Genomic DNA, 23,783 nt, shown 5'->3' on the forward strand with positions numbered 1-23,783 from the left:
GTGAAACCGAGTCCCCGGTAAGCCAGCAAGGGGAGCTGAAACAGGGAGACAAGACAGGAGACTCCTGGGCAAAGAAAGCACCTCAGGAAACACAACTGAACCCGGGTCAGTCCAGCTCTGTGGGGGAGGGGCGCCCTCCATTAGGACACACCCTGCAGTTCCTAGGTCAATTTGCCACAACCAAGGTAACCCGCCACTACAGAGACTCCGTCACTACAGGGGTGGGCCATCATAGTGGAAACAGTTCTAACTACGCCCATATAAACAGGACTGCAGGGAAGTTCAAAAGGAAGCTGGGCGGAGCCCACAGCAGCTCAGCGAAGCCTCTACAGGCTGAGTGCGACTAGGCTGCCACCTTGAGGGCAGGGAAAGCAACAACAAGACAGCGGAAAATCATAACTCCCTAAATCCCTGGGACAGAACACCAGGAGGGAAGAAAAAGGGGGTTTATGAGTTGTGCTGCTGCAGACTTAAAATTACCAAAATCAGAAAGACAGCAACTACAAAGTCGATAGGTGGATAAATCCACAAAGATGGGAAGAAACCAGTGTAAAAAGGATGAAAACACCCAAAATCAGAACACTTCTCCTCCTACAAGGGAGCACAACTCCCCACCAGCAAGGGAACAAGACTGGATGGAGAATGAGTGTGAGGAAATGACAGAATCAGCTTTCAGAAAGTGGATAATAAGAAACTTTCGTGAGCTAAAAGAACATGTTCTAACCCAATGCAAAGAAACTAAGAACCTTGAAAAAAGACTTGACGAAATGCTAACGAGAATGGACGACTTAGAGAGGAATATGAGTGAATTGATGGAGCTGAAAACCACAACACGAGAACTTCGTGAAGCATGCACAAGTTTCAACAGCCGAATTGACCAAGCAGAAGAAAGGATATCAGAGGTAGAAGATCAACTCAATGAAATAAAACGAGAAGGCAAGATTAGAGAAAACAGGGTAAAAAGGAATGAACAAAGTCAACAAGAAATATGGGACTATGTGAAAAGACCTAATCTACGTTTGATAGGGGTACCTGAATGTGACGAAGAGAATGCATCTAAGCTGGAAAATACTCTCCAGGAAAACTTCCCCAACCTAGCAAGGCAGGTCAATATTCAAGAGAACACCACAAAGATATTCCCCTAGAAGAGCAACACCGAGGCACATAATCATCAGATGGAAAAGCCCCCAATGGCCTCCATTGGGTAGGCAGTGGGGTGCTCCAGGGATTGCACTTACCAGGTGAAGCAGCGCCCTACCCTGCCACAGCTCACCCTTATTGGGCTACACCCACTCTGCAAACAGTCCCATTGAGATGCACCTGGTACCTCATTTGGAAATGCAGTGATCACTCACCATCTGTGCTGCTCTCACTGGGAACTGCACTCCAAAGCTGTTCCTATTTGGCCATCTTGGATCCCTTCCTCAGCTTAGCATGAAGAGAAGGGCAGTTGTTCATGTGGCTTCTTGGTGACTGACCTGTCTGGAAATCCCACTGGCAGGGCCACTGGCCTGCCGGGCTGAGGATCTAGTCTTCTTGGAAAGGGACTTGCCAGGCTCTGGGACAGGCTTGTAAGGCAGCAATTTTCTTCATTAATGTTTTGTTGTTTACACAGTAGACATCTTTCACCTTTTTGGTTAAATATATTCCTACATATTTAATTATTTTTTAGCCATTGTAAATGGAATTGCCTTTTAATTCAGTTCTCACATTGATTATTATTGGTGTCTAGAAATGCTACTAATTTATGAACATTGATTTTGTGTCCTGAAAATTTAATGAATTCGTTTATCAAATGTAAGAGGCTTTTTTCAGGAGTCTTTAGGGCTTTCTAGACATAAAATCATATTGTCAAAGAACTGTGATCATTTGACTTCCTCATTTTTAATTTGAACCTTTTTGAATTAGCTAAAACTTGTTTTTTGGCCTAGCATATGATTTATCTTGGAAAATGTTTTACATGCATTTGATAAGGATGTATACTTTGATGCTGTTAAATGAAATGTTCTATACATGTCTTTTATGTCCATTGATATTCAGAGTTGTTCAATTCTGCTTTTTCCTTATTCATTAACTCTCTGGTTGTTTTGTCTATTATTGAATGCGAGACAATAAAGTCACCTATTATTATTATATTTCTATTTCTTCCTTCAGATCTTTCAATGCTTGCCCTATATTTGAGTATTCTGATGTTGAGTGTGTATGTATATATAATTGATATGTCTTCTTGTTGAATTGGCCATTTTAACATTATGTAATAAACTTTCTTGTCTTCTGTGAGAGTTTTTTTTTACCTAATGTATACTTTCCTTTGTATAAATATAGCTATTCATGTTCTCTTTCATTACCGTTTACATGGAATATCTATTCTCCACCCCTCCACTTTCAAACTATGTGCATCCTTAAATAGAAAGTCTATTTACCATGTAGTTGGAATTTGTCTTTTCATTCATGTATTATGTCTTTTGACTGGAAAGTTTAATCTATTTGCATTGAAAATAATTATGGTTAGGTAAGGATTTACTATTACCATTGTGTGGCTTGTTTTCTGTCTTTTCTATAGTATACTTTTTTCTTTTCCTGTCTTGCTTTTTTTCTTTGTGACATTGATTTTTGTTGTAATATTCTTTTCTTTCTTTCTTTTTTTTTTTTTTGCATATCTTTTATAGGTATATTCTAAGTTTTTATGCTATTAATTATTCATGATGTACTCTCAAACTCTAAAACATAGATAATATAAATGACAGCTATAACTTTGAATGCACACTGTCATACTTGTTAAAAGGAACCTTGAAGTAAGTTACTCATCTAATATTGAGAGGTATAAAACTTGCAACAAACAAAAAGGGGTAAAGTTTATTGTCAACTTGAGCCAAGAATATTATGTTTTCAGGGAACATGCAGGGAAGCTTTACATGAAGGTAGGGCTATTTCAGTTTTTGTTTTTAGTAGTGTTGTTTTTGTGGTTCATAATTTACTTTTTCATGCTTAGCAGAATACTGCAACAAAGTAGGCACTCAAAAATATTTGTTGAATGCATAAATATGTAAGAGAATGATCATAAATGGGTTGTACTAAAACAGTGAATAAAAGGCCGATGGGCAAATCCTTAGCAGTACAAAAGTACATGTTTTTATAGACACTGAGAGATATTTAATATGAAAGTAGTTATTATGCTGCAATTAGTTTAATCCTGTGTAGTATTTCTTAGACTCTTTTATTTAAAGTATGTTCTCAGAAATTCTTATGGTAAAATATGTGTTATGAGCACATGCACAGGCCTACAATTGTAAATCAGAGAATCAGAAGATCTTGTCCTTTAAAAACAAGAGCAACTTTCTAAAGCTTATCAGAGAACTCTAAGACTTTATTAAATTTTGTGTTTATATGTAAAACCCATAACAAGTAAATAGTACCTAAAATTTGAGGAAATAACTGAAGACCAATGGCAAAGTTAATTAGATATATGTTTCATCAATTCAAATGGAGAAATTTAAGCAGCTAAATGAATCAGAGTACTAGAAAGGCAATACTTGTTTCTTTTATTTATCTCTGAAGATAAATACTACACATTAAACTCCCATATTTTAGTAGGTAAGCATGTGAATCCAAAAAAATTTTTAACCATGTTCCACCATTTTCTCCAGGTCCTTATTACTCTTGACAACTGAAACATGTCTCGATAGGTCTTCTTGATTGTTGATGTTGTTTGAATATTTGTATCCTCCTCCTCAAAAAAAAAATGGACCACAATGTTGGAGGTGGAGTCTGATGGAAGGTAATTTTGTCATGGAGGCAGATCCTTCCTGAATTTCTTGGTATCATATCCATGGTAATATGTGAGTTCTTGCTTTATTAGTTCATGTGAGAGTGGGATATTAAAACAAATCTGGCAACACTTTTCCTCTCTCTCACTCCTTCTCTCATGATGTTACATGCCTGCACCCTCTATATCTTCTGCTATAATTTTAAATTCCTGAGGTTCTCACCAGATGCAGATGCTAGTGCCATGTTTCTTGAAAAACTTTTAGAACTGTGAGTTTGTTTTTTATACAAATTACTCAGCCTTAGATATTCCTTTATAGAAATACAACATGGAGTAATACTGGAAATTTGTACCAGGAATGGGTTGTTGCTAAAAAGACACTTAAACCTGTGGGAGCAACATCAAATCTGGGTAATGTACAGAGGTTAGAATAATTTGGAGAAGTAGAAGATATAAAGTTTAGAGAAAGTTTGGAACTTATTTGAGACTATTTAAGTGGTTGTGACCAAAATGCTGGTAAAAATATGGATGGTAAAAGCGAGGCTGTTGATATATCAGGTGGAAAAAAAAAAACAATAGCTCATGAAATTGAGTGTTATTTTTTTCTTTCTTTTTTAAAAAAATATGTAAAATATGAAAAAAAAAAGAAACTTATTGGGAACTAGAGCGAAGTTTACCTTTGTTATGTCTTAGTAAAAATTTAGCTGAATTGTGTCTATGTCCTAGACTTTTTGGAAGACTGAACTTAAAAAGGATAATGTGGGAATATGGAGGAAGAAATTTCTAAGCAGCCAAGCATTCAATAAGTGGTTTGGCTGCTTTTGACCACCTGGGAATAGATAGAATGAGCAAAAGACTGAATTAAACGTGGAACTTATATTTAAAAGTAAGGCAGAGCATAAAAGTTCAAAAATTTTTCAGTCTGGCTCTGTAGTAGGGAAGAAAATAGTTTTCAAATGAGGAATCCAAGGGGGAAGCAGTGTAACCCCTTATGAGAGAAATTAGCATGATTAAAAGTGAGCCAGGTGCTAATATTGAACACAATAGGGAGAAGGCCTTGAAATATTTTCCAAAACCTTTCAGGCTTTTCCTCTCATGAAGGCCCAGAGGCCTAAGAGGACAGATTCATTTGGGGGGTCATAAATATGGTGCTGTTGACCTATGCCCCTCAGGATGCTGCTCCTTGCATCACAGCTACTCCAGCTCCATCCAAGGCTTGAAGTACTGTAGGTATATCCTGGGCTGCCACTCCAGAGGGTGGAAAGTGTCGGCTTGTGACTTGCACTTGGTATTAAGCCTTCAGGCACACAGAATGCAATTGTAAAGAAGGTTTGGTGGCTTCCACCTAGATTTTAGAGAATGTATTAGAAAGCCCGGGTGACCAGGCAGAAGCCTGACACAGGAACAAAGCTTATTCAGAGAAGGTGTACTAGGATAGTGCTAAGGAAAAATGTGGGATTGGAGCTCCCACACAGAGTTCCCACTGAGGCACTGCCTAGTAGAGATGTAGGAATGGGGTTTATCACCTTTCAGTTCCCAGAATTGTAGAGCAATAGGCAGCATGCTCCCTCATCTGAGAAAAGTTGCAAGCATTGTACTCCAATGCTTGAGAGCAACCATGTGGGCTGCACTTAACAGAGCCATGAGGACAACGCTGCCCAAGGTCTTTGGAGAACACCCCTCACAACAGTGTGCTTAGGATGTGAGAAACAGTGTCAAGAATTATTCTGGAGCTTTAGGATTGAATTTCTGCCCTGATGAATTTTAAAGTTGTATGGGGTTTGTTGTCTCTTTTCTTTGCTAACTTATTCCTTTTGCAATGGGAATGTTTACCCAGTTTCCGTATCACTATATCTTGGAATTAGAAACTTATTTTTGTTCTTACAGGCTCATAGCTGAAAGAAACTTGCCTAGTGCCTCAGATGAAACTTTAGACTTCGGACTCTTGAATTGATGCTCAAATAGGACTTTGGGGAACTATTTAAAAGGAGTAATCATATTTAGCAATGGGAGAAGGGCAATGTATTGGGAAGTTCAGGGTTAAAATAACATAGTTTGTTTGCTCTTTCCAAATTTCATGTTGAAATGTGCCTCCCTCCCCCCAGTGTTAGAAGTGTCATCTAGTGGGATATATTTAGGTCATGTACACATACCTTTCATGAATGCCTTCATGCCTTCTGCATTGTGATCAGTGAGTTCTCACTCTATTAGTTAATGCAAGAGTTGGTTTTTAAGAAAAGTCTGGCACCCTTCCCTTTTCTCTCTTGCTCCCTGTCTCATCATGTGACACACATACTTTCCAGTGTAATTGTAAACTTCCAGAGCCTTCACCAAAAGCAGATGCTAGTGACATTCTTTGTGAACAGCCTTCCTAACCATGGACCAAATAAATTTATTTTCTCTATAAATTACCTAGCGTCAGATGTTCCTTTAGAGCAGCACAAAATAGACTAATACAATTAACTACTCAACAGTTTTTTTCTGCCTGTTGATCCCTTGCCTGTCATCACTGTAGAAGCTAAGAATGCCATGTACATACTTTCTAAGTCCTTTTTGAAGCTAAGAATGGCCACCTGACTCAGTTTGAGCAAATTATAAATAAGAACAATACTTCTGGGTGGTTTCTAGTGATTTTCTTTAAATGGACATTGGAAGTCCATGGGTTTTACCACAAAGAAAATGGGTTTTCTTCCTGCATTGTGCATTTTAATGTGATGACATTATAATTGAAAGTGCAGCAGCCATTGTGGCTCAGTCAGGGGACCTATTGCCAATGTTAAAGACAACTCAGCAGAAAACTAAAAGAGCTGGTTGGTATTGCTAAGCCACTGAATCAATCATAAAATTTTCCTTCCATAAATCTCATTAATAAAACAATAATGTTCCTATATCTTAAGCCATTGTTAATGAGGTTTTTTGTTACATTTTTAAAGAAAGTAGCAGTAACTGATTCAACTGTTTTTTTCCAGTGTCTTTCAGTTCATATAAAATAGCCTTCTTCTCTTTCCATTTTTCATAAAAATTTTTTAATCAGAACCACACCTAAGATGTCTTTCTTTTTTAAAGAGTTTTTTTTCTTCATCATTCAGAATTAGTTGCTCTTCAGGTATATTTGTCATTGATTAAAAAGTATTTATTGAGAACCTACTTTACAATAGACATTATAGTAGATGCTAATAATTTATCATTAAAAATGACCTTTAAAAAACTTAAAGTTCATTGTACATATAATTGGTCCCTTACCAGTATCCATTTCTCTATTTATTTATACTAAGGGCCATCATTTTCTTCTATTGCCCATCATATTAGGCCATTCTTACACTGCTATAAATACATGAAACCATAATTTATAAGAAAAAAAAATTTTCATTGGCTCATAATTCTGCAGGCTGTATAGGAAGCATAGTGGGACCTGCTTTTAAAAATATTTCAGGAAACTTCCAATCATGGTGGAAGGCAAAGCAAGAACAGGCACTTCACATGGAAAAAGCAGGAATGAGAGAGAAAGAGACATAGTGAGAGATAGACAGATAGATAGGTGTTACACACTGTTAAATGACCAGATCACATTTAAACTCAAAGTGAGAGATCACTTATCACTAAAGAGATGGCCAAAGCAATTCATGGGAGACCCACCTCCATGTTCCAAACACCTCTTAAAAGGGTCCATCTTCAACATTGAGGATTACAATTCCACATGAGATTTGAGTGAGGACAAATATCCAAATTATATCATTCTGCCTCTGGTTTCTCTAAAATATCATGTCTTTCTCACATTGCAAAATAGAATTTTGCATTTCCAACAGTCCCCAATAGTCTTAACTCCCACAAGCATTAACTCAAATGAACTATGCCTTATCCGAGACAAAGCAAATACCTTCTATCTATGAGCCTGTAGAAGCAAAAAGAAGCTAGTTACTTCTGAGATACAATGGGGTATAGACATTGGGAAAACATTGCCATCCAAAAGGGAGAAATCCACCAAAGGAAAGGGGCTGCAGGCCCCACACAACTGAGAGGTGGGCTCCCAAGGCCTTGGGTAACTTTGACCCTGTGGCATTGCAGTTGTCGAGTGCCTACAGGTTTTCAGGCACAATGCAAGCTGCTGGTCTGGAGAACAGTTGCCCTCTTCTCACACCTCCCCTAGGCACTGTCCCAGTGGGGACTCTGTGTTGGGGTTCTAACAAAATATTTCCCTTTCACACTGCCTTAGTAGAGGTTCTCTCTGAGGTCTCCACCCCTACAGCAAGCTTCTGCATGGGCACATAAGATTTTATGTACATCCTATGAAATCAAGATAGAGACTACCATACATTTTCCACTCTTGCATGCTGCACATGTACAGCCTTAACACCACAAAGAAGCATTCTTCAAAGTGGCAGCTTGAGCTGTACATAAGCCCCTTTTTAGCTATGGCTAGAGCACCTGAGATATGGGAAGCAGTGCTTTGAGGCTGCACAAAGATGTAGGATCCTGGATCTGAATAAAAAAAAGAAAACATTCTTTCCTCATAGGTCTCTGTGCCAGTGATGAGACAGGCTGCTTTGATGGTCTCTGAAATGCTTTCTAGGCCTTTTCCCCATTGTGTTGCCTATCAAAACTTGACTCCCTTTTAATCATACACATTTTTCTAGCAAGTGGTTGCTCCATAGCCTGTTCGGACTCTTCTCCTAAAAACGGGATTTTTTTTCACATGGCCAGGGTGCACATTTTTCAAACTTATATGCTGTGCTTCTATTTTAAATATGAGATCCAACTTTAAGACATTTCTATACTCCCAGATCTAAGAATAGGTTGTTAGAAGCAGTCAAGCCATATCTTGAAGCTTTGCTGCTCAGAGTTTTTTTCCACCAGATATCCTAGGTTGTCCATTTCACGTACAAACTTGCACAGATCTCTAGGTCATGGACATAATACAACTAAGTTTTTTCACTAAGGCAAAACAAGTGACCTTTGCTTCAGTTCCCAATAAGTTCCTTATTTCCATCTGAGACCTCAAAGCTTGGACTTCATTCTTTGTATCACTATGAGCATCTTCATTACAACTGTTTAATCAGTCTCTAACAAATTCCATTTTCCCTCATCTTCCTATCTTCTTCTGAGCCCTACAAAGTCTTCTAACTTCTGCTTGTTACCCAGTTCTAGTATCACCCCCACATTCTCACATATCTTTATAGCAATGCCCCAATACTTGGTACCAATTTTCCGTATTAGGCCACGCTTGCATTGCTATAAAGAAACATCTGAGACTAGGTAATTTATAAGAAAAAATATTTAATTAATTCATGGTTCTGCAGGTGGCAGAGAATCTGCTTCTTCAGAGTGAGGCTTCAGGAAACTTCCAACCAGGGCAGAAGGTGAGGCAGGAGCATGTACTTCATATGGAAAAAGCACAAGCAAGAGAGAGAGAGTGTGCAAAACAAGGTGCCACACACTTTTAAATGACCAGATCCTCAGATCCTTTGCATTTTGCTCACTTATCACCAAGGAGAAGGAATTTTTTTTTTTTTTTGAGACAGAGTCTTGCTCTGTCACACAGGCTGGAGTTTGGTGGCACGATCTTGGCTCACTGCAACATCTGCCTCCCAGGTTCAAGCAATTCTCTGCCTCGCCTCCTGAGTAGCTGGGATTACAGGCACCCACCACCATGCCCTGCTAATTCTTTTTTTTTTTAGAAACGGGGTTTCACCATATCAGCCAGGCTGGTCTTGAACTCCTGACCTCATGATCCACCTGCCTTGGCCTCCCAAAGTGCTGGGATTATAGGCATGAGTCACCACGCCTGGCCAGGACCATGCTTTTATGAGGAATCTGTAGCAATAACCAAAACCTCTCTCACCTGGCCCCATATCCAATATTGGGAATTACAATTCAACATGAGATTTAGGAAGGGACAAACGTCCAAACTGTATCACCTATCCTTCCTCGTTATAAGATAGTAGAGTCAAACCGTATCTGAGGCTCTAAGTCTAAATCAATGCTGCATTAATTCCTTGCTCAGGTTATTTTGCTGGTAATTAATTTAGGGGTAAGCATATCATTCAGTTAATGCAAATAAAGTGCAAGGAATGGTTTCCAGGAAAATTTTTCTCATTTCAGAAATGATGGTTTACTTTCATTTGGTAGAAATTTTTATATCTGTTTGCAATGCTTGACACTAATGCAGTGACCATCTTTCAATCATAAATAAAGCCAGACTAAAGGCAAATATAAACAGAATATAGAGATAGAAAGCAGGTTTTTGATGAGATTGGTGATCTGCTCAATTAACTAACTCTAAAACGTACTTTATCTCAAAATCCCTTGTTGTGTAGCATAACAGATTCCATTATGGAATAAGACAATTTCACTCAGGATTTTCAGATATGAAATTGATGATATGATAACTAACATACAGTCTGAGAAAATACAAGGGAAATATGGTAAATTAAAAATAAACTCTAGAGGAAAAGGTTTTTGGATCTATTGATAAAAAAAGATAGTCCCATAATAACTAGATTGCTCATTTAAGATCACATAAATAGATCATGGAAAGTTATTCTTGCTGATTACTTGTATATACATTCTCTCACTACTAACCAATTTTCATTAGAGCATTGTGGTTTTTGGAGTAACAGTGGCAAGTTCGACTCAAATCATTGTTCCATGTCTTTTGGGGAGTGTCTAAATGTTAGCTAGCCAGTATTGGACACATTTCTGTGAACACAAGAGAGAAGATAGCTAATTATGTTACAAGTGAGTCCTGGGCTATTACCTTATTTGCATTGACATGTAATATGCTGAGTTAATTTGTTATGGATTTTACAGCCCATTTAATATGCTGGAAATAGTCAATATATGTCACAAAATTAACACTATGTTTTAAATGCATGTGGCTTCCATTCCTGTTATATTTTTGTGCCATCTAAGATTTTCTAGTCTTTTGGCAATTGGTATTAACTTTACGCAAAAATTTGCCATTTTTAATAACCTTGATAATTCCAGTAAAATATTTTCAAGTAAAAATTTGACTGCATATGCAAACTCTCAGAGTTTTAATTTATAAAATTACATCCACCAAGACATATTTATAATGTGCCCTTTTTTATATTCAGAATTTTTTATTTTTCATGTTCATTCAAAGGTCAAGGCCACTGCATATAAGTTGGTTTAATCTATTTAATAATGGGTACTGTCTGAGACTTTTATTTTATTTCATATTCTTGGGCCAAGAATTCAAAGGCCACCTGCATATTTGCAAGTTTATGAAGCTTACACTTGAATTTGGGAAGTTGGTTGGATATAAGGAAACACCTCAAAGGAAATATCCAACAGGCTGGAACAAAGCAAATTGAGGCCAGAGATTAACAAGTAGGCAGTTCTCATGGAAATTAAAACGTACATTTTAATTCTTCTATACATGTCAACAATAATATTTACATTTTGACCTTAGAATAACCTGGACATAAACATAAATCTTTCCATTTTTTTCTCTGAACTTTGATTGTGACAGTCAAATAAATTAAAAATGTTTAAATGGGATCATACTGACATTTTACTCAAATGTAAGATCCATATAGTCCACATTTAATATTACTGGCTAATTCTTGACATTTTTATAAGAAATTGTAAACACCAAATGTTGTGCTTTATAATCGTACTCTAGGACTTCTCTTTTTTCTTGACTCAGGAGGTCTTAAGCTTGGTTCCACAAATTCCCAATATGTACAGAGTTTCAGAAATTCCATACAGGTGTCAGCAAGTTTAAATATATGTATTTGCATAGATGAATTTTTTGGGAGAGAGTTCTATCGTTTTCATAAAAAGGATTCATAACGCCCACATTATTAAGAACCACTTCTCTAAATATTGTTTTAGGATTGCAATTGCTGCCACTTTCACATGTTTTATTAACCCAATATACTGATGCTATCTACACCTGTATTACTAGTTCAATCCTTCCTCTTTTCAGGCTCCTATATTTAACTTTCTGATGATTTGTTTTTGTACATCACAGTCATTTATAGCTCACATATCTCAGACTAAATTCATTTTTATTTTCCCTTTGCTCCTGTTCACATCTTTTTATCTTGGAGTTTCTACCTCAGTCAATGGCCTTATCACCCATCCTGTTATCCAAGTCAAAAAACCAGGCACTGTCTAATTTCTTATCTCTTACCAACCCACTCTGATACCAATAATTGCTTTCTAAAGTTTATTCTTCTTAAACATCTTCTGAACCTATCCATTTTTTCTATCCTTACTGCCACTATTTTAGTTCAGACTAATATAAAATCCTTGGATTTTTGACAGTTTTCTAACTGATAATGTAGTCTCTAGATTTTCCCTGTTCTGATCCACTCTAATCCACAATGCAGCACAATTATCTTCCCTGAACAAAATTTGATTATGTCACTCACTCACTGGTTATTTCCTGTTTCATTTATTATGTATGTTCGTGGTATGTGGATCCCTTTCTGGGTTCTCTATTCTGTTTCATTGTTCGAAGTGTCTTTTTTTTTTTTTTTTTATGCTGGTACCATGCTGTTTTGGTTACTACACCTCTGTAGTATAATTTGAAATTGGGTAATTTAATTTTTCATGTTTTGTTATTTTTGCATCAGATAATTCTCTCTACTCTGGATTTTTTGTGTTTCCATATAAATTTTAGAACAGATTTTTTTTTTTAATTTTGTGAAGAATGCCATTGGTATTTTTATAAAGATTGCATTGAATTTGTAGATTGCTTTGGGTAATATAAACATTTTAAGAATATTTATTCTTTCAATTAACAAACATAAGGTATTTTTTCCATTTATAGAGATATCTTACTTATTTGACTAATAACTAGGTACTTACTTTTTTATGTGTGGCCGTTGTAAATAGGATTAGTTTTAAATGTTTTTTCTCCTTTTTTACTGGTATAATATAGGAATGCTACCGATTTTTGTATGCCGATTTTCTATCCTGCAATTTTACTTTATTTATAATTTCTAATAGTTTTTTTGTGTGGAGTCTTTAGGTTTTTTCCAATATAGATGACATCATTTGCAAACAAGGATAATTTGACTTTTTCCATTCCAATTTTGATTCATGTAGTATCTATCTTTTGAATGCTCTAAGATTTTCATTACTATATTGAAATAACAATAATGACAATGGACAACCTTGCTGTTTTACAGATCTTAGAGGAAAGGCTTCTAGTTTTTCACCATTCAGTATGATACTGGAAGTAGGTCTCTCATATATAGATTTTATATTGAGGTATGTTTCTTCTATATCCAGTTTTTTTATGGTTTTCATCATTAGGGGATGTTGAAGTTTATCAAATGCTTTTCCAGCATCAATTGAAATGATCATATGGTTCTTATCATTTATTTTTTTGATATGATCTATCACAGTAACTGATCTCTGTGGTTTAATATACCATTCTTACATCCAGGGGACAAATTCCCCTTGATTATTATCAATAGTCTTTCTAGTGTATTGTTTAATTCAGTTTTCTAGCATTTTCTTGAGAATTTTTGCATCAATATTCACGAGATTTTGTCTTGCAGGGTTTTGTTCTAGATGTGTTTTTCTGGCTTTTGTATCATAGTAACACTAACCTTATAGAATTAGTTTGAAAGTATTCTCTCCTTTATTTTTTAGAATAGTGTTTTTCATATTGGTATTAGTTATTCTTTAAATGTTTGGTAGAATTTAGCAATGAAGACATCAAATCCTGGACTTTTATTTACTTGAAAATTTTTGTTATGGCTTCATTCTCACTATTTGTTTTTAGTCTGTTCAGGTTTTAGATTTCTTTCTGGTTCAATACTGGCAGGTTTTATGTATCTAGCAATTTGTTAATTACTTCTAGATTTTCTAGTTTATTGTCATATAGTTGCACACAGTAGCCACTAATGGTTCTTTGAATTTCTGCACTATCTGCTGTAATGTCTACTTTTTCATTTCTGATTTTATTTATTTGGATCTTCTCTCTTTTTTTCTTGGTAAGTTTGGCTAAATGTTTGTCAACTTGGTTAAAAATTTCAAAAAACAACATTTTTGTTTCATTGATCTTTTGTATTATTTTTTATTTCCGTTTCATTTATTTCTGCTCTGATTTTTGTTATTTCTTTTCTTTTAATTTTGGGTTTGGTTGGCTCTTGCTTTTCTAGAATTTTAAGATACATTGTCAGATTGCTTATTTTGAGGTTTTTCCTCCTTTTTAATGTAGGCACTTACATTTATAAACTTCCCTCTTTGTACTACTTTTGTGGAGTTCCATAGATTTTGGTATCTTTGGTTTCTATTAACATTTGTTTCAAAAGTTTTTCTTTTGTACTTTTTGTTTTTATTTAACTTTACTTTTTAAATTGGAGAGGTGCATGTGCATGTTTGTTATATAGGTAAACTTGGGTCATGAGAGTTTGTTGTGTAGACTATTATAGCACCCAAGTATTAAGCCTAGTATCCATTAATTATTTTTTCTTATCCCCTCTCTCCTTCCACCCTTCACTTTCTGATAGGCCCCAGTGTGTATTGCTTCTCTCCATGTTTCCATGGATTCTCTTCATTTAGTTTCTGTATTTGGTTTTCTTTCTTCTTCTATTTTCTTTTTTCTTTTTTTTACATTAGTTTGCTAAGGATAATGGCCTTCAGCTCCATCCATGTTTTTGCAAAGGACATGTGCTCATTTTTTATAGCTGCATACCGCTCTATGGTGTATGTTTACCAAATGTGCTTTATCCATTCTACCATAGATAGGCATTTAGGTTGGTTCCATGTATTGATATTGTAAATAGTACTGCAGTGATCATACATGTGCATGTGTCTTTTTGATAGAATGATTTATATTCCTTTGGGTATATACTATGCAATGAGTTTGGGATTGCTGGATCAAATGGTATTTCTATTTTTAGGTCTTTGGGAAATTGCCAAACTGTTTTCCACAATAGGTGAACTAATTTCCACTTTCACCAATAGGGTATAAGTGTGTTTTATTCTCTGCAGCCCCATGAAAATCTGTTTTGTTTTGTTTTTTACTTTTTAATAATAGCCATTCTGACTGATGTGAGATGGTTTCTCATGATTTGATTTTTATTTCTCTAATGATCAGTGATGTTGTGCTTTTTTTTAAATATGATATAGGCTACATGTGTGTCTTCTTTTTTTAAGTGTTTGCTCCTGTTCTTTATCCACTCTTTAATGGGTTGTTATTTTATTGTAAATGTGTTTAAGTTCCTTGTAGATGTTGGCTATTAGACCATTGCCAGATGCATAGTTTACAAAAATTTTCTCCTATTTTGTAGTTGGTTGTCTGTTCACTCTGTTGCTAGTTACTTTTGCTGGGTAGGAGATCTTTAATTTAATTAGATCTCATTTGTCAATTTTTGGTTTTGTTGCAATTGCTTCTGGCAAAGATTTGTCACGGAATTCTTTTTTTCATTCCTATGACCATAAAGATATTGCCTTGGTTGTCTTACAGGGTTTTATAGTTTTGGGTTTCACATTTAAATCTTTAATCCATCTTGAGCTGATCTTCGTATATGGTATAAGAAAGGGTTCCAGTTTCACCTTCTGTATATGGGTAGCCATTTATTTCAGAACCGTTTATTGAATAGAAAGTATTTTCTTTATTACTGATATTGTTTTACTTTGATGAAGATCAGATAGTTGTAAGTGTGCATTCTTATTTCTGTGATGTCTCTTTAGTTCCTTGGGTCTATGTGTCTGTTTTTGTATCAGTACTATGTCCTTTTGGTTATTGTAACTGTGTAACATAGTTTGAAGTCAGGTAGGGTGATGTCTTTAGCTTTGTTCTTTTTACTTAGAATTTCCTTGGCTATTCATGCTCCATTTTGGTTCCATATTAAATAATTTTATGGTAGTTTTTTTCCTAGTTCTGCAAAAAATGCCATTGGCAGCTTAATTGGAATAATGTCAAATCTATACATTTCTTTGGATAATATGGCCATTTAAATGGTATTGATTCTTCCTATCCATGAGCGTGGAATGTTTTTAATTTGTTTGTGTCATCTCTGATTTCTTTGAGTAGTGTTTTGTAGTTCTTCCTGTAGAGATCTTTTGCCTTCCTTGTTAGCTGTATTTCCAGGTAGTTGTGTGTGTGTGTGTGTATGTGTGTGTAGCAGTTGTAAATGGGATTGCATTTCTAGTTTGGCTCTCGACTTGACTGTTATTGATCTAAAGGGATGCTAGTAATTTTTGTACATGAGTTTTTATTCTGAGACATTGCTGAAGTTGTTTATCAGCTTAAGAAGCTTTGGGGTTGAGACTATGGCGTTTTCTAAACATAGATTTATGTCATCTGCAAATAGGAATAATTTGACTTTCTCTCTTCCTATTCAAATTCCCTTTATTTCTCTCTCTTGCCTGATTGCTCTGGCTGGGACTTCTAATTCTGTGTTGAATAAGAGTGGTGTGATAGCACATTCTTTTCTTGTGCCAATTTTCAAGAGGAATGCTTCCAGCTTTTTCCCATTGAATAGGATATTATCTGTGGTTTTGTCATAGATGACTGTTATTTCTTTTGAAGTATGTTCCTTCAATACCTAGTTTTTTTTTAGAGTATTTAACATGAAGTGGTGCTGAATTTTATCAAAAGCTTTTTCTATATCTATTGAGATAATTATGTGGTTTATTGTGTAGAGTTCTATTTATGTGATGAATCACATTTATTGATTTGCACGTTTAACCCATTTTACATCCCAAGTAAAGCCTATTTGATTGTAGGGAATAAATATTTGATGTGGTGCTGGATTCAGTTAGCAAGTATTTTGTTGAGGATTTTTGCTTCGATGTTTATTAAGGGTATTGGCTTGAAGTTTGTTTTTTGTTTGTTTGTTTGCTTGGTCTCTCCCAGGTTTTGATATCAGGATGATACTTGCCTCATAGAATGAGTTACAGAGGAAGTCCTCCTCCTCAATATTTTGTAATAGTTTCAGTGGGAATGGTACCAGCTCTTTTTTGTACATCTGGTAGAATTCAGCTTTAAATTTATATGGTTCTTGGCCTAAGCTACTTACTTCTGATTCAAATTTAGATCTCATTATTGGTTTATTCAGTGATTCAATTTCATACTGGTTCAATACCTTGAGGATGTATAAGTCCAGTAGTGAATTCACTTCTTTTTGATTTTCTAGTGGTGTTCATAATATTCTGATGGTTTTTGTATTTCTGTGGGGTCAATGGTAATAAGGCTTTTGTCATTTCTGATTGTTTATTTGAATCTTCTCTCTTTTCTTCTTTTTTAATTTAGCTAGAAGTCTATCTTATTATATTTTCAAAAACTAGACAGCTCATGGATTTGTTGATTTTTTGATGTGTGTGTGTGTGTGTGTGTGTGTGTGTGTGTGTGTATGTGTGTTTCTCAGTCTCCTTCAGTTCGTCTTTGATCTTGTTATTTCATCTCTTATGCTAGATCTGGGGTGGGTTTTCCCTTTGATCTTGAATTCTCTCAGTTGTGATGCACTGTCTTAGCTGTGTCTTAAAGATTCTGATGTGTTGTATCTTAGTTCTAATTAGTTTCAAATAACTTCTTGGCTTCTGCCTTAATTTCATTATTTACCTAAAAGTCATTTGATAGCACGTTATTAAATTTCCATGTAATTGTATGTTTTTGACTGGATTTCTTAGTCTTGACTTCTAATTTGATTGTGCTATGCTCTGAAAGATTGGTTGTTATTATTTTAGTTTTTCTGCATTTGCCAACGATTGTTTTGCTTCCGATATTGTGATTGCTTTTAGAGTATGTGCCATACGGTGATAAGAAGAATGCATATTTACTTGTTCTGGGGAAGAGAGTTCTGTAGCTAAATATCAGGTCCATTTGATCTAGTGCTGAATTAAGGTTCTAAATATCTTTGCTAATATTCTATCTTGATGATCTGTCTAATATTGTCAGTTGGATGGTAAAAATCTCCCACTATTTTTGTGTGGGAGTCTAAGTTTTTTATGGTCTCTAAAAACATGCTTTACGAATCTGAGTGCATTTGTGTTTGATGCATATATAGTTATAATAGTTAAGTCTCATTGAATTGAACCCTTTACCAATATGTAATGATCTTCTTTGTCCTTTTTTTTTTTTTATCTCTTTTCGTTAAAAAACTGTTTTATCTGAAACTTGGATTCAAACCCCTGGTATTTTCCATTTTTTATTTTCTTGGTACATTTTTCTCCACCTCCTTATTTTGAGCCTACATGTGTCATTGCAAGTAAGATTGTTTTTTTGAAGACAGCATGCCAATGAGTCTTGGTTCCTAATTCAGCTTTTCACTCTGTGACTTTTAATTGACCACCTACCCCATTTATACTCAAAGTTTGTGTTAATATATTTGAATTGGATTTTGTCATCATGATATTAGCTGGCTTTTATGTAGACTTGTTTATGTGGTTGCTGAAGCCTGAATTATCAACTCAGAAAATAAAATAATGGAAAAATACTAAATAAATAAAGTGTACACCACAAGATAACAATATACACTTCAAGATATTCTTGTCATTCCAATTCCACAGAAGACAGTAATCTTGCCCACACATCAAGTACATAACTACCACAACCAGTAACTGGGAAAAACAGCACACAAAAAATCTCTATTAACTAAGGAGTTTATACAGAATCATCACCAGTAAAAGCACCAAGAATCAAGTTAGGCTAAAATAAAATATGAACATTAAAGTAAGATCCTTACAAAGAAGAAAAATATAAAAAAAAGTTCAATCAAAAATAAATTCTGGAACAAGTTAAAGAAATAGTCTACCCAAATGAGAAGAAAACATAAAAGAAATTCTGGTAATATAATAAAACAGGGTTTTACAACACTCCCAAGAAAATCACACCATTTCCCCAGCAATGGACCTAACCACAAAGAAATCTCTGAAATGCCAGACAAAAAATTCATAAGGTTGATTATTAAGATACTCAAGGAGATATCAGATAAAGGGTCAAACCACTGTAAGGAATTTTTTTTTAAAGTCCAGCCTATGAGTGAAACACTTTCCAGAGAAATAAGTATTATTTTAAAAATTCAGAACTTCTAAAAATGAAAGACACACTTAGCTAAATACAAAATTCAGTTGAATTTTTTAACCATAGACTAGAACAAGTAGAAGAAAGAATTTCAGTGCTCAAAGACAAGGCTTTCAAATTCACTCAATTAGACAATGACAAAATAAAAAGGATTAAAAAATAAACAAAGTGTCTAGGAAATATGGGACTATGTAAAATGATCAAACCTAAGAATAATTGGTGTTCCTGAAAGATAAGTCTAAAAGTTTAAAAAAAAATGTATTTGAGGAAATAATTGAGGGAAACATCCCTGGTCTTGCTAGATATGTGGACATCAAAAAACAAAAAGCTCCAAGAACTGGGAAACTTATTGCAAAAAGATCACCATCAAGTCACATACTCATCAGGCTATCTAAAGTCAAAATGAAGAAAACAATCTTAAAAGCTGTGAGGCAAAAGCATTAGTTAAACTATAATGAAAAATCTACCAGACTAAGAGCAGATTTCTCAGCAGAAATATTACAAGTCAGAAGTGATTGGGGTCTTACCTGTAGCCTCCTTAAAAGAAATAATTTTCAGCCTCATATTTTGTATCCGATGTAACTAAGCTTCATTAACAAAAGAGAAAGTCTTCTTCAGACAAACAAATGCTGAGAAAATTTCCCACCACCAAAACAGCACTGCAAGAAATGCTAAAGAAGACAGACAAGTTAGCCTGTTAGAAGCAGCTGTGGTACATGGCACTTATGGAGAGGAATGAAAAGGGGCAAGTGAATTCAACACCTTCAACAGACATATCCATGTTCTTGCATTGGGACTGAATAAGCAAGCAACTGGGACCCACGGAGAGCAAGGACAAGCAGGGGTGGAGGTGACAGCTCACCTGGAAGCAGCAGGGAGGCAAAGGAACCCCCAACTCCAGCCAGGGGAGGTGATGAATAATTGTGTGACCTTCCCTGGAAGCCATGCTTCTCCCACAAATATTTGCAACTTGTGGATCAGTAGATCCCCTCGTGATGCCACACAATCAGGGCCTTCGGTTTGATCCACAGAGCTGTGTGCAGTCTTGGCAATACAGCTGCTCAGGAGCACACAAAGACCAAGAAGCTTTGCATGCTCTGGCCCAGGAATCCTAGCAAAGGTTAAAAAAAAAAAATACAACCATTAATAGCCTTAGGAAGGCAGATGAATACAGGGAGCCAAGCAGCATTGTTCTGTGCATTCCATTTAACATTCTAGTAAAATATTTGGTGTTTAATTTTAGCACTCTTTACAATAGCAAAGACTTGGAACCAACCCAAATGCCCATCATTGATAGACTGGACAGGGAAAATGTGGCACATATACACCATGGAATACTATGCAGCCATCAAAAACGATGAGTTCATGTCCTTTGTAGGGACATGGATGAACCTGGAAACCATCATTCTCAGCAAACTGACACAAGAACACAAAATCAAACATCGCATGTTCTCACTCATAGGCAGGTGTTGAACAATGAGAACACATGGACACAGGGAGGGGAGCATCACACACTGGGGTCTGTGGGTGGGAACTAGGGAAGGGGCAGCAGGGGGTGGGGCATTGAGCAGGGATAACATGGGGAGAAATGCCAGATATAGGTGATGAGGAGGAAGGCAGCAAAACACATTGCTATGTATGTACCTTTGCAACAATCTTATATTAAAAAATATATATATTAGCTGTTTAATAAGAGCCCTTGTCCTTTCTGGTGTGGAGTGAGAGGTGCAGAGATGAGTGTTTGGCATCTTTAGTATACCATCTTGCTGATGTTCAGAATTTAATTATTTTGTATGGGTAAATAATATTTTCATATGCGTGTATACATATATATGACATTTTTATATATTTATCCATTTATGGGTACTTAGGTTGATTCCATATTATAGCTATTATTAATGGTGCTTCAATACATGTGAAAATACAGATATCTCTTTGATATATTTATTTTCTTGCTTTTGGATATATACCCAGTACTGGAATTATGTACCAGGTGGGAGTTCTATTTGTAGCTTTTTGAGGATCCCCAGTATGGTTTTTCTTAGTGGCTGTAATAATTTACATTCCCAGCAACAGTTTATGAGAGTTCCCTTTTCACTACATACTTCTTAACATTTTGAAATTGGGTAAGAAAATATCTCATTGTGCTTTGATTTGTGTTTCTCTTACGATTAGTGATGTTGAGCACTTTTATATACCTGATAGTCATTTGTATGTCATCTTTTAAAAAGTGTCTGTTTAGATATTTTCCCATCTTAAAATCAGATTTTTTCTATTGAGCGGTTTGAGTTCCTTACATATTTTGAGTATTAATCCCTTGTCAGATTGATAGATTGCAAATATTTTCTCCCATTCTGTGGATTGTCCCTTACCTTTGTTGATTATTTCCTTTGCTGTGAAGAAGCCATTTAGCATGATGTAATCCTATACATATTTTTGCTTTGATTGCCTGTACTTTTGAGGTTTTACACACAAAAATATATTTGCCTGCACCAATGTCCAGAAGCATTTTGCCAATGTTTCTTTTAGTAATTTCATAGTTTGAGGTGTTGCATTTAAGTCTTTATTTTTATTTTATTTTGTTGTGATGAGAGATAAGTGTCTAACAATTATTCTGCATATGGTTATCAAGTTTTCTCAGCACCATTTATTAAGAGATTGTCCTTTCTCCCATTGTATGTTCTTCAGGATTTGAAAAAAAAAATGTGAGTTGGCTGTAAATGCATAGATTTCTGTCTCAGTTTGCTGTTTTGTTACATTGGTCAGTAAGTCTGTTTTTATGCCAGTACCATGCTGATTTGATTACTATAGATTGGTCATATGTTTTGAAGCCAGATAGTATAACACCTCCAGCTTTGTTATTTTTTTCTCAGGATTGTTTGCTCTACTCAGTCTTTTGTGGTTCCATGAAAATTTCATATTTTTTTTTCTATATGTTTGGAGAATGTCATTAGTCCTTTGATAAGGATCGCATTAAATCTATAAATTGCTTTGAGTTTTGTTGACATTTTAACAATATACATTTTTTAACTATGAGTATGGAATATGTTTCATTTGTGTGTGTTTTATCATTATTTTTGTGCAGACCATCTACTTTGGTTAAATTAATCTTTAGATATTTCTTATTCTTTGTACCTATTATAAGATTGCTTTAATGATTTCTTTTTTAGATTGTTCACTGTTGATGTATATGAGTGCTGCTCATATTGATTTTGTATTCTGCAACAATCGATCATTAAACATGATAATTTCTGATGGAGTTGTTTTTGTTTGTTTGTTTGTTTGTTTCGAGATGCAGTCTGGCTCTGTCTCTAGGCTGTAGTGCAGTGGTGTGATCCTGGCTTACTGTAACCTCCATCTCCCAGATTCAAGGGATTCTCCTGTCTCAGACTCCCAAGTAGCTGGGACTACAGGCATGCACCACCACGCCCTGCTGGATTTTTTTTTTTTTCTAAATATGAGATCATGTCATCTGTGAACAAGAGTAATTTGACTTCTTCCTTTCCAATTTGAGTATCTTTTATTTCTTTCTCTTACCTAATTGCTGTAACTAGAATTTCCAGTATTATGTTGAATAAAAATGGTGACAGTGTGCATCTTTATCTTGTTCCATATCTTAGAGAAAAGTTCATCCATTTTTCCTCATTCATTATGTTAGACATAGGCTTGTCAGATATAGCCTTTATTACTTTGAGACATGTTCCTTCTATACCAAGTTTGTTGAGAAATTTTATCACAACGGGTGTTAAATTTTATGCAATGCTTTTTCTGCATCTATTAAAATCATCACGTTTTTTTTTCTTGGGTTCTTAATGTGGCATATTGTGTTTATTAATTTGTGTATATTGAACCATCCTGGCATCCCTGGGATTAATCCCCTTTAATTAGGGTAAATTATCTTTTAATGTGTTGTTGAATTCCATTGGCTAGTATTTTGTTAAGAATTTGTGCATCTATGTTTCAAAGAACTTCATTGTTTCTTCCTTAATTTGTTATTTACTTAGTAATCATTCAGGAGCAGTTTGTTCAGTTTCCATGTAGCTGTGCAGTTTTGAGTGAGAGTTTCTCAATCCTGAGTTCTAATTTGTTTGCACTATGGTCTAAGAGACTGTTATGATTTCCATTTTTTTTTCTTTTTTACATTTGCTGAGGAATGTTTCACTTCCAATTACGTGGTCAATTTTAGAATAAGTGTGATGTGCTGCTGAAAAGAATGTATATTGTCTTGATCTGAGGTGGAGAGTTCTGTAGATGTCTATTAGGTCCATTTGGTCCAGAGCGGAGTTCAAGTCCTGAATGTCCTTAAGTTCTGTCTCATTGATCTGTCTAATATTGACAGTGAGGTGTTAAAGTCTCCCACTATGATTGTGTGGGAGTCTAAGTCTCTTTGTAGGTCTCTGAGAATTTGCTTTATGAATCTGGGTGATCCTGTATTAGGTGCATATATATTCAGAATAGTTAGCTCTTTTTGTTGCATTGATCTCTTTACCATTATGAAATGCCCTTTTTTGTCTTTTTTGATCTTTGTTGTTTTAAAGTCTGTTTTGACAGAGACTAGGATTGCAATTCTTGCTCTTTTTTTTTTTTTTTTGCTTTCCATTTGCTTGGTAAATCTTCCATCCCTTTATTTTGAGCCTATGTGTGTCTTTGCACGAGATGGATCTCCTGAATACAACACACCAATAGGTGTTGACTATCCATTTTGCCAGCCTGTGCCTTTTAATTAGGGCATTTAGTCCATTTACATATCAATAGATGTAACACAAGGACACAGGGAGGGGAACATCATCCACCAGGGCCTGTCAGGGGGCGGGGGTCTAGGGGAAGGACAGCATTAGTAGAAATACCTAATGTAGATGATGGGCTGATGTGTGTAGCAAACCACCAGGACACTTGTATACTTATGTAACAAACCTGCACATTGTACACATGTATCCCTGAACTTACAGTATAGTATAAAGAAATAAATAATTTAAAAACAAATCAATAAATTCTAAGAATGTA

This window comes from Aotus nancymaae, unplaced genomic scaffold, assembly GCF_030222135.1.
Source record: "Aotus nancymaae isolate 86718 unplaced genomic scaffold, 86718_ANA_hifiasm-v0.15.2.pri h1tg000004l, whole genome shotgun sequence".
Taxonomy (NCBI): Eukaryota; Metazoa; Chordata; class Mammalia; order Primates; family Aotidae; genus Aotus; species Aotus nancymaae.